This window comes from Ovis aries, chromosome 20 (genome assembly GCF_016772045.2).
Source record: "Ovis aries strain OAR_USU_Benz2616 breed Rambouillet chromosome 20, ARS-UI_Ramb_v3.0, whole genome shotgun sequence".
Lineage (NCBI taxonomy): Eukaryota > Metazoa > Chordata > Mammalia > Artiodactyla > Bovidae > Ovis > Ovis aries.
In genome coordinates this window covers 4,261,448-4,273,875 of record NC_056073.1, presented here as the reverse complement: position 1 = coordinate 4,273,875, position 12,428 = coordinate 4,261,448, and the positions used below count along the sequence as shown (strand labels likewise).

The 12,428-nt window shown below is 38.6% G+C and overlaps 1 protein-coding gene across 1 annotated transcript in view; it reads right to left on the bottom strand.

Moving 5' to 3' along the window:
* COL21A1 (collagen type XXI alpha 1 chain) overlaps nt 1-12,428 on the bottom strand; it is a 243,345-nt gene that overhangs the window by 165,340 nt on the left and 65,577 nt on the right. The gene's annotated exons all lie outside the window — the stretch shown is intronic.

Here is a 12,428-nt window from a genome sequence, read left to right as displayed (position 1 = left end):
AAACATTAGGACCTATTTTATTTAACTCATCAACATTCAGCTATGTGACTTAAGCATGTTTTCTAAGTTAGTCCTGGGACTTCACTCCTGGTTAAAGTGTGTATCATTGCCAAAGACTGTCACTCCCAACAATGAGAACATGCCAGATAAACTATAGGATTTTAAAACCCAGCAGAAAAAACAGGGTTTATAGAAACCTAAATGAGCTGAATTCCAAAAGTTATTAATAGGACAGAACTCCTTTCATTCCAGGAGGAGGAAGAATTTGCCACAGTATAGAAGAATCCAAAGTTAGTGTGACAGACGAGAATTCTGAGAGGCCCGAGCCACAGAGCAAGGATGCCTCAGTCAGCAATTTTCCCCATGAGCCTTATCGGGGTACATGGAATAGACAAGTAATACAGAGAAAATTGAGAGCGGGATAAAACAATCTTGAGAGAGTCTTTCCCTCTCTCTCCTTCTCCAAGTACCCAGGGAATTCCTCAAATACACATCCTTATCTTGCTGAAGGTTAGGGGAGAAGCAGCAGAACTGAGAAAAGACCTTCCAAGGCACACTGGGTCTTCACTACAGTGGAGAGACACATCTCAAAAAGCAGAAAGGCAAAGAAAGGATGAGAGAAAAGAACTCAAATACAAAAAGTGGAAACTATACTGAAAAACTGAGAGAAATCTTAAAAGTGTCTTCCAAGATATGAGAAGAAACAAGAAATTTTACTCTGATCAGGAGAAAAACAATATAAGCAGATGCAGAGACAAAGAAGGCTGAGTATCGAAGAATTGAAGCTTTTGAACTGTGGTATTGGAGAAGATTCTTGAGAGCACCTAGAATTGGGAAAAAATCAAACCAAACAATCCTGAAGGAAATCAATTATGAATATTCATTGGAGGGACTGAGGCTGAGGCTGAAGCCCCAATACTTTGGCCACCTGATGTGAAGAACTGACTCACAGGAAAAGACCCTGATGCTGGGAAAGACTGAAGGCAGGAAGAGAAGGGGACAACAGAGGATGAGATGGTTGGATGGCATCATCAACTCAATGGACATGAGTTTGAGCAAGCTCCAGGAGATAGTGAAGAACAGGGAAGCCTGGCCTGCTGCAGTCCATGGAGTCCCAAAGAGTCAGGCACATCTAAGCAACTGAACAACAACAAGAAATGATCTCGATATCAGAAGCACCAAGCAGGGTCATTTATAAATAAAATGACGATGATAAACATGTTAAAGGATCTAATGAGTAAGATGGACAACAATATGCAAAAATGTGAAATTTCAAAAGAGGGATACAAACTATTAAAAAAAGATGCGAATGAGATGCTTGCAATGCAAATATATATTTAAAAAGAACTAATGCAGTGAGTTTGCATATATCAAAAGATCAGTAAGCTTGAAGATAAATCAATAGAAATTAACCAAGTTAAAGTTGTGGGGAGATGAGTGAGTCATGCAGGCAACAGAGCTTCTGAACTCTCTGGGACAGTATCAAGTGGTCTTCATTTATTAACAGCACACAGCTAATTAGCTTCTCATATGGAAAGGAGAAAGTGAATAAAGAAATATTTTTAAATACAATGGCCAAGAATTTTTCAGTTGACAAATCCTTCCACCAATCAGATCAAACAAACCCCAAACAAATACTTTGTAATTATGATACACCTAGGTGTATCATAATTAGTTGAAAGTTTAAGAGTAAATTCTTAAAACTAACCAAAGGAAAAAATGCATGATGTATGAAGGACAAACAATAAGAATTTTAGAAAAAATTTTCATGGTAAAAAATGGGTAATGGATCAGAAAGACATAAAATTTTAAATATGTAGGTATCTAATAATAAAGCTTCAGAATACATGAAGAAAAATGGGGGGAAATTTTTAAAATGACAAATTCATATCAAAGTGTGAGATTTCAACATTCATTTCTCAGTAATTATTGAATTAGACAAAAAAAAAATTTGTAAGAGTACATGCATGCATGCTAAGTCTCTTCAGTCGTGTCTGATTCTTTACAACCCCATGAATTGCAGCCTGCCAGGCTCCTTGTTTGTGGGATTCTCCAGGCAAGATACTGGAGTATGTTACCATGCCCTCCTCCAGGGGGTCTTCCCGACCCAGAGACTGACCCCACATCACTTATGTCACCTCCATTGGCAGATGGGTTCTTTACCACTAGCACCACCTAGTAAGGGTACAAAAGGTTTAAGAAACATTACCAACCAACTTCAACTAATGGACAAAGAACACTCCACCTAAAAACAGTAGAATATACGTCCTTTTGTTGTACAGATGAAAGTCACCAAAACAGACCATATGCTGGAGAAAAAAAACAAGCCTCAAATTCCAAAGAAATGAAACCACACAAATTATGTTCTTTGACCTAAATGACATTAAATTAGGAAAAAAGGACTTCCCTGGTGGCCTAGTGGTTAAGACTCTGACTGGCAGTGCAGGGGACACAGTTTTGATCCCTGGGACAGGAATATTCCACGTGCTGAGGGGTGACTAAGACAGTGGGTCACGACTCCTGAGCCCACAGGTGCAGCTACTGAAGCTCACACACCCTAGAGACCAGATTCTGCAACAAAAGTCCCCGCAGTGAGAAGCCTGAGCACCACACTGGAGACTAATCCCTCTCACAGCAACTACAGAAAGCCCAAGCACAGGCAGCAACGAAGGCCCAGCACAGATAAATTTTAAATTTTTTTAAAAAATTAATGAATTTTTTAAAAAGGGAAGAAAATCCCAAAATACTTGGAAATTAACCAATACACTTCTAAGTAATTCATGAGTTAAAAAGAAAATCAGAGGAAAATCTTAAAATATTTCAACTGATCATTTTTTAATCAAAAATTTATGATGCATTTAAACCACTACTAAGAGGGCAAGTTTAACTTTAAAAGTGTATTTCATAAAAGAAGAAAAATGAAAAATCAATATCTAAGCTTCCACCTTAATAAGCTAAAGAAAGAACAACAAATTAAACCTAAAATATTAAAAAAGGAATAATCAATGAAATAGAAAATTGAAAAACAATATGTGTAAAGAGTTAATTCTTTAACAAATAAATATACTTATAAATCATAGCAAGAATAGTTAAGAAGTAAGACAGAAAACATATATTACCTGAGTCAATATGGAAACAAGAGATGAAAGTGAAGAGGAGCTAAAAAGCCTCTTGAGGAAAGTGAAAGAGGAGAGTGAAAAAGTTGGCTTAAAGCTCAACATTCAGAAAACAAAGATCATGGCATCTGGTCCCATCAGTTCATGGGAAATAGATGGGGAAACAGTAGAAACAGTGTCAGACTTTATTTTTGGGGGCTCCAAAATCACTGCAGATGGTGACTGCAGCCATAAAATTAAAAGACGCTTACTCCTTGGAAGAAAAGTTATGACCAATCTAGATAGTATATTCAAAAGCAGAGACATTACTTTGCTGACTAAGGTCCGTCTAGTCAAGGCTATGGTTTTTCCTGTGGTCATGTATGGATGTGAGAGTTGGACTGTGAAGAAAGCTGAGCACCGAAGAATTGATGCTTTTGAACTGTGGTGTTGGAGAAGACTCTTGAGAGTCCCTTGGACTGCAAGGAGATCCAACCAGTCCATTCTGAAGGAGATCAACCCTGGGATTTCTTTGGAAGGAATGATGCTAAAGCTGAAGCTCCAGTACTTTGGCCACCTCATGCGAAGAGTTGACTCATTGGAAAAGACTCTGATGCTGGGAGGGATTGGGGGCAGGAGGAGAAGGGGATGACAGAGGATGAGATGGCTGGATGGCATCACGGACTCGATGGACGTGAGTCTGAGTGAACTCCGGGAGTTGGTGATGGACAGGGAGGCCTGGCGTGCTGCGATTCATGGGGTCGCAAAGAGTCGGACACGACTGAGTGACTGAACTGAACTGAACAGACTTTAAAGGACAGTAAGGAGACAAATGAAATGGTCAAAGTCTTAAGACTGAAAGTGAAAGGCCCTCAGTCATGTCCAACTCTTTGTGACCCCATGGACAATACAGTCCCTGGAATTCTCCAGACCAGAATACTGGAGTGGGTAGCCTTTTCCTTCTCCAGGGCATCTTTCCAAACCAGAGATAGAATGCAGGCCTCTCACATTGCAGGTGGATTCTTTACCAGTTGAGCCACCAGGGAAGCTCACTACTTACTGAAACTGATCTAAATTGAAATTATTAAAGAAATTGAATTTTTATTCAAAAATTTTCCCACAAATAAAGCACCAATGCCAGATAGTTTCATCAGTAATTTCTACCAAACATTTAAAAATAAATGCTTTTATGAAGCAAAATTAAATGAAAATAGAGGAAAAGAGAACTCTCCTCAACTTCTAGTATAAGGCCAACATAACTCTAACAAAAAACTAGACAAAGATATTACAAGATAAAACTATAGTCCATTATCCTTCACGAGGCAAGGATGTAAAAATACAGAATGAATCGTTAGCAAATAAAATCTAGCAATATATGAAAAAGATCATGACCAAGTAAGGCTTAACCCACTGATGCAAGATTATTTAATGTTTAAATCTCAGGACTTTCCTGGTGGTCCAGTTGTGAGGACTCTACCTTCCAGTGTAGGGGTCACAAGCTCCATGTCTGGTTGAGGAACTAGGATCCCCCATGCTGCAGGGTGAATAAGACTGTGTGCCACAACTCCTAAACCCCACTGCCTCAACTAGAGAGCCTGAGCGCTGCAAACTACAGAGCCCACACATTCTGGAGCCCAGAAGCTACCTGTGTACCACAAGGAAGACCCCGCATGCTGCAACTAAGACCCAGGGCAGTCAAAAATAAACAAATGTTTTGTTTTGTTTTTTTTAAATCTCAGCTGATGTAATTTACAACACTGCTGCTGCTGCTAAGTCGCTTCAGTTGTGTTCAACTCTGTGCGACCCCATAGACGGCAGCCCACCAGGCTCCCCCGTCCCTGGGATTCTCCGGGTAAGAACACTGGAGTGGGTTGCCATTTCCTTCTCCAATGCATGAAAGTGAAAAGTGAAAGTGAAGTCACTCAGTCATGTCCGACTCTCAGCGACCCCATGGACTGCAACCCACCAGGCTCCTCTAACCATGGGATTTTCCAGGCAAGAGTACTGGAGTGGGGTGTCACTGCCTTCTCTGAATTTACAACACTAAGAAAGTAAAAACTATTTGCATGGACATCTCAATTTACACAGCAAAATTATTTAATAAAATTTAGCACCCAATCATGATAAAACTCTCAGTAAACTAAGACTAGGAGAAAATTCTTCAATTTGATTAATGCCATCTATGAAAAATCTATAGCTCAGATCATATTGAGTGGTAAAAGACTAAATGCATTCTCTCCCAAGTCAGTAAAAATTAAGGCCATATTCTCATATCACTTCTACTCAAAAATGTATAGAAAATCCTAGCCAGCGCCACATTCCAAATAGAAATAAAGGGTATAAAGAACTATAAGAAAGAATTAAAACTGCAGTTATTTACAGACAACATTATTATCTACATAGAAACTTGAAACCTACTAAAACTCTAGTAGAACTAGTAAGCAAATTTAGCAAGGTCACAGGATACAAGGTTAATAGTGTTTTTAAATATATATATATACAATACCATGGGAATATAATATATGCAATATATTAAAGTATTCAGCACTATTAAAGCACCATAAATCTAGAAATAAAGTTATTGAAAATTGTGAACAATCTCTACACTAAAACATATTGTTGAAAGAAATTAAAGATCAAATAAATGGAGAAATCTATATTCCTGGATTAAAAGACTCAACACTGGTTACATCTTCATCTTCCTCAAATTGATCAATAGATTCAACACAATCCCAATCAAATCTTGACCCCACCTTATTTCATATGCAAAAATTAGATGAAGTATAAATCTGAAGGTAAAGCTAAAATTATAAGCTTTCTAGAAGCAAACATAAGAGAATAGCTTCACAATCTTTGGATTAGGTGAATTTTCTTAGGATATAGAAACCACTATCAATTTTAAAAGTGGATTCACACTGGATTTCACCAAAATTAAATGATACCATAAAGAAAATAAGTCAATATTTAGAGTAAAATGCTTACAAAATGACTCATACACAGACTAACTCCTAGAAATCAACAACAGAAAACAATCTAATTTTTTAAAGAGCAAAAGTCTTGAACAAACTTTTAAAATTATTAACAAAATATAGAAATAGCCAATAAGCATAGTACATGGTTCTCATCATCAGTTACCAAAGAAGTGTATGCTAAAACCACAATAAGATATCATTTCACACCCACTAAAATGGCTAAAATTTTAAAACTGACAATATCAAAGGTTTATGAGTCTATGTAGAGAAATTGGAACTCACACATTTATAGTAAGAGTGTAAGATGATGTAACCACTTCAGAGAAGTGTTAAGTTCAGTTTCTTACAAAATTAAACTATGACCAGCAATCCTTTCACTAAGTATATAACCTAGAGTAATGAAAACATGTGCCAACAAAAAGACTTTAGCAATTTTATAGTAATTTTATTCATAATAGTTCCAAACTAAAAATAACTCAAATGCCATCCACAGGAAAGTGGATAAACAAGTTGTTAGTTATTCAAGTAATGAAACAGAGAAACAAAAAATAAACTTTTATTATATTCAACCACATGAATAATTGTAAATATATTCTATCTAATGAAAGGAGACAAACACAGAAGAATACACAGAGCATGATTCCAGGTATATGAAGTCCCAAAACAGAAAACTGCCATATTAGGAAAAGCTTGCCTTTGATGGGAAAAGTAGGCTGGAATGTAGCACAAATTAATCCACTGGTGTTACAAATAGTCTACATTTGCAGTGATGACACTTGGGTGCATAGATTGCAATAGGCTTAAAAGCTGTAAAATTTGTTGGACACAATTTATATCTCAGTGAAAAATAATGAGTCCAAAATCATCACCATCATTTTTTAAATTAGACTGGCCCTCTCGACAAAGAGCTTATAAAGGTCAAAAAATGTCATTAAGAAAGAAGCATTTTGGGTGAGTCATCACCGAGATGTACTGTTTTATGGCAACAATGTGTACTAATAAATATTGACTAACTTACTTCCCCAAAACCTCAAAATTAAGTTATTCTGCTCCTCTACCAAAAATATCCTCATTATTTCTACGTAGTATTTAATTCCTTCAGAATCCTTGGGCTAAAGTGAATTGTCTGATTGCTTTATATTTTAGTTGACAACCATCAATGTAGACTATATAAAAAGGGCATTAAATAAATACCACCACCATGTTATTTCACCATGGAAAAATAACTCATATATTTAACAAATACATTTTACAGTTATTTAATTGGACATATGCTTATGCATCCTGGGGGAGAAGAGGACATGGCAACCCACTCCAGTATGCTTGCCTGGAGAATCCCATGGACAGAGAAGCCTGGTGGGCTACAGTCCATAGGGTCACACAGAGTTGGACACGACTGAAGTGACTTAGCATGCATGCATGCTTATGCCTGGAGTATATAAACTGAGGCATATTGAGTTTTATCATTTTCTTCTATCTTTTGGGGGAGCTTGTTAAACATATGGATGACTTAACCCTACCCACTGGCTTCAGATTGCAGGGCAAGGGGACAAACACTTAAAAAGCTTCCCATAGGCTAATGTCCACCAAAGTTCTAAAAATTCTGGTATTAAAAAAAAAAAAAGACACTTCCTAATCCTGTATGGGGTTTGCCTGGTGGTTCAGCAGTGAAGAATCTGCCTGCAATGCAGGGGCTGCAGATGGGAGTTAGATCCCTGAGTTAGGAAGAACCCCTGCAGGAGAGCATGGCAACCCACTCTAGTAGTCTTGCCTGGAGCATCTCCATGGACAGAGGAGCCTGGTGAGCTACAGTCCATGGAGGTGCAAAGAGTCGGACAGGACTGAGGAGACTTAGTATGCATGCATGCATTCCCCTTATAGAGAAGCAGGTTAACAACCCTAAATAGCATAACTCAGACTCTCTACATTCAAAACTGACTACTCAGAGAGTAATCAGGCAGCCTTAGCATCCTTCAAATGTTAACATTCACACAAATAAGAGATTCATTAAAAGGCAGACTCTGATTCAGTAAATTTGGTTTGCCACCTAAGATTATTCATATGAATGAAAGCCTCTAGGGAACATAGGAACACACACTGTCCTTAAACATGAAAAAGTCTGTTTTGGAAAATGTTACTTAACTTCTTCATGGATAAGGATAAAGGGGGAAATTACTTTTAATAGTATGTAGGAATTTAAACTGAGCTCTCCTGCTAATAGAAAATATATACTAGGCTAACCACCAAGCAATCCAGATTATAGATTTAACACTGCCCCTAACCCACTATAATTCAATATCCTTCTTACAGTGTTCTAAAGCTCAAAAAAAGGAAATGAAACTGGTGATTTGTAATCTTCAACTATGGAGATGATGATCTATATACTATAACCTCATAGGATTATTGTGATAAGGAAAACTTACAGTGTCAAATGTTTGAGACTACTCTATGCCATTTAATCTTGGGAAGTGTTGAGGAAATTATAAGGCTGACTTAGAGAACATGACTGGCCTGTTACACACACTCTATAAGCAACAGACTCAGAACTTACACTCAGATTCTCTCACTCCACAATGCTTTACGATCTTCATTCAGCAACATTTCTCAAGTGCCTATTATGTAACAGACACTCTTTCAGGTACTGGGAATTCAGAAGTGACCAAACTAGATAAGGAATCTGCTTTTGTGGTGCCTACATACCAGAGACTAAATAAATGATTGAGTGAGACCGTTTCAGACACTGGAAGAGGCTCTAAGGCAACTTGGCCAGGAGCAGAGCAAGGGCTGCTTTCAACATGGACCTCAGAGAAGGCATCTGAAAGGATGCCCTGCAAGCTGACTCTTGAAGGAATTGAAGGAGCCATCCTGCCTGAAACTGAGGACCAGCTCTCCTTCTGTGGATGGAGCAACTCTGTTTGTTCCAGGGACAGATGGAAGGTTAGTGACGGAGAGGTGAGGGAGGAAGGGGAGGAAGGGCAGGAGCTATACCGAGGCAGCAGGACCCCAGCTGGTGTGTTTCATTTCCAACTGTTCCCCCTGAATGCACAGTGAATCCACAGAGGGTGTGTTATATTGAGAACCTTTCCCCCTGAATGCACAGTGAATCCGCAGAGGGTAGGCAGCTCCTGTGCGTTAGGGCGAGGTCTTCCCATTGTGTAGAGCACCCCCCTTTCAATATCAAAGAGATCTCTAAACGTTAAGCATTAGGTGACTCTCGAGAAATGAGATCAATTGATGATTATCCTGTTTTACTTTTCATCTCTCTTCCATTTTCTAAGGTTATAAAAATGGTACAGAGAATCTATTTGCTGGGCAGGAAGAGAGACATAAATGTACAGAACAGACTTGTGGACACCGGGGAAGGAGAGGGTGGGATGAACTGAGAGAGCAGCGTAGACATAGACACATTACCATGTATGAAACAGACAGTTGGCGGGAATCTGCTTTAGAGTACAGGGAGCTCAGCTCGGTGCCCTGTGACGACCTAGTGGGATAAGGGCAGGAAGGGAGGCTCCAGAGGGAAGGGACATATGTGTACATATAGTTAATGCAATTCATTGTACAGCAGAAACTTACACAATGTTGTAAAACAACTCTACTCCAATTAAAATATATATACATATGTTATATTATGTTCCACTGCCACTGTCACTAATATTTTGTTAAGATCAAAATAAATACTTGTAAGTCAACTTCTGAGAGCAGTGGATACGATGAGAGCAACTTCCTTGTCTCCTTGCAATGAATGGGTCTCACTGGGTCTGTGGCCGGAGAGGCATGGGAATTCGCATGAGGAGCACCAGGAATGCAACAAGCTTTGAAAACAAGGGACTATCGGGAAAATGCCATCTCAAAATGTGGTTGCTAAGCTTGGTCATAAACCCACCAATAAATTTGAAGACTAAAAATAGTCCCCTCTTGAGACACTAACACTCATGCTTATTTATAAGCACATATTTATATGCTCTGTCTTTGAACTAAATTGTAAAACAGGAAAAGGTGGGGAAACTGAAATTCTGGACTTCATGTTTTTACACACACACACACACACACACTCCTATTGTGTTCCATATTTTTAGCATCAAGGTGGTAGGCATGCATGCTAAGTTGCTTCAGTAATGTCCAACTCTCTGTGATCCTATGAACTATAGGCTATCAGCCTCCCCTATCCATAGGATTCTCCAAGCAAGAATGCTGGAGTAGGTTGCCATGCCCTCCTCTAGGGATTGAACCCATGTCTCGTGTCTCCTGCATTGGCAGGTGGGTTCTTACCACTAGCACCACCTGGGAGGCCCTAAGATGGTAGGAAAGTGTTAGTTGCTCTGTTGTGTCTGACCCTTTGAGACCCCATGAACTGTAGCTGGCCAGGCTCCCTTGTCCATGGGATTCTCTAGGAGGAATATTGGAGTGGTTTGCCATTCCCTTCTCCAGGGGATCTTCCCAACCTAGGAATTGAACCCAGGTCTCCTGCATTGCCATCTGAGCCACTAAGGTGGTGGGAGCAGTATCAACTGGGACAGATAGAACTGAAAATGGAAAAATGCTGGCAAACCAGTGAAACAATTAGGAATGGTTCATAGATATATGTAAAGTTTGGTTTCTGTGAGTAATCATTAAAACAACACAACTGAAGTTATATCTTCTGGAATTTCACAGGTCAAATTAAGCTCCCCAAAATATGTAATTAATCAAGGCCATATCACACAGTATCCATTAGAGCTGTACAACAAAAAGTGAATGGCAGTAAGTTGGTGGAGTTACTGAAGTTTGGTGGGGAGGTTTAAAATCCCATCTGGCCATAGCAGCTTCTAAATATTCAAGCACTGAAATAAGGTACATGTCTGTGTAACCATTTAAAATGAGGCCAGTAAAAGATAGTCAAGGAACATGGAGTACAGTGTATTTTATTGGCCTGTACCAGCAAGTCCACTAAAATCAAGCCATGGGATCCTGTTGGTAGTTTTAAGCTGTGCATATAAATGTAGCACATTTCCTATCCTCAAATTCTTCTTTTATTAACATATATTAGCCTAATTTTTATTTTTTACTTAACTCGGTTCTAATTTTTACAGTAAGGCATATAAAAAGCAAAGACATCAATTTCCAAAGGGAAAGCTAATAAAATTTTGAAATTCTAATTCAGGTCGAATTGTACTTCAACTTCCTAATCTCCCAATTTTTCCATGATATACCAGAAAGTGTGCTGGAAAACAAAGCATGCATTGTGAGTTCTGGTCCTCGATGTGCCTGGTATGCCAACTTAGAAAATAAAATGTAAGAATTTGTAAAGCTAAAAAGCAATACAGGATAATAAAGAGAAAATAAATTACATAGACAAAAGAGGAGCCAGGGTAAACGAAAATGGGTAGAAGAAGGCAACTAATGCCAAACTGATATGAAGAAAATCATCAGTAAGCAACTCTAGCACCCCAAAATGGTTTCTCATACCATTTCCCATTAAAAGAAATCAGGCTCTTTAGAGAGAATAGCAGATTCTGTGTCTGAGGGACCGAAGACAGAGGAATCTTGTCACTCTAAAAACAAGGAAAATCTTAAGAGTGGCCAGGATTAGATCAAAATGACCCAAAAGCTAAACTGAGGGGTTCCTATTTGCTGAAGATAAGACCATCTGACCATTGAAAGTGATAACGACTACAATGGACTGATGTACAACAGTTTACTAAACCTATGAGTTCATGATGATAAATAAAAAAATAAAAATAAAAAACATACATTGGCCACCTTTGGAGACTGCTAGCATACAAATGAAGAAAAAGAATCAAATATTCATCCTACTTTTTCTACATGGATAATAATTCAGAGTAATAATACAGTTAATGAGGCAACAGTTAATAAATGCTAGAAGAATATAATAGAATTAGAAAAATCATATTTTGCAACTACTAATGAATGAGTTGTTGTTGTTCAGTCACTAAGTCATGTCCAGCTCTTTGCAACCCCATGGACTGGAGTGTGCCAGGCTTCCGTGTCCTTCACTATCTCCTAGAGTTTGCTCAAACTCATGCCCATTGAGTCTGTGATACTATTCAACCATCTTAGCCTCTATCACCCCTTTCTCCTCCTGCCCTCAATCTTTCCCAGCATCAGGGTCTTTTCCAGTGAGTGAGCTCTTCATATCACCTGGCCAAAGTATTGGAGCTTCAGCATCAGTCTTTCCAATGAATATTCAGGGTTGATTTCCTTTAGGATGGACTGGTTTTATCTCCTTGCAGCCCAAGGAACTCTCAGAGGTTTTTCCAGCACCACAATTTGAAAGTATCAATTCTTCAGTGCTCAGCCTTCTTTATATTCATAATATAATATGGCAAAGAACACCAGTGCTGCCAGTATGACTGGGTGA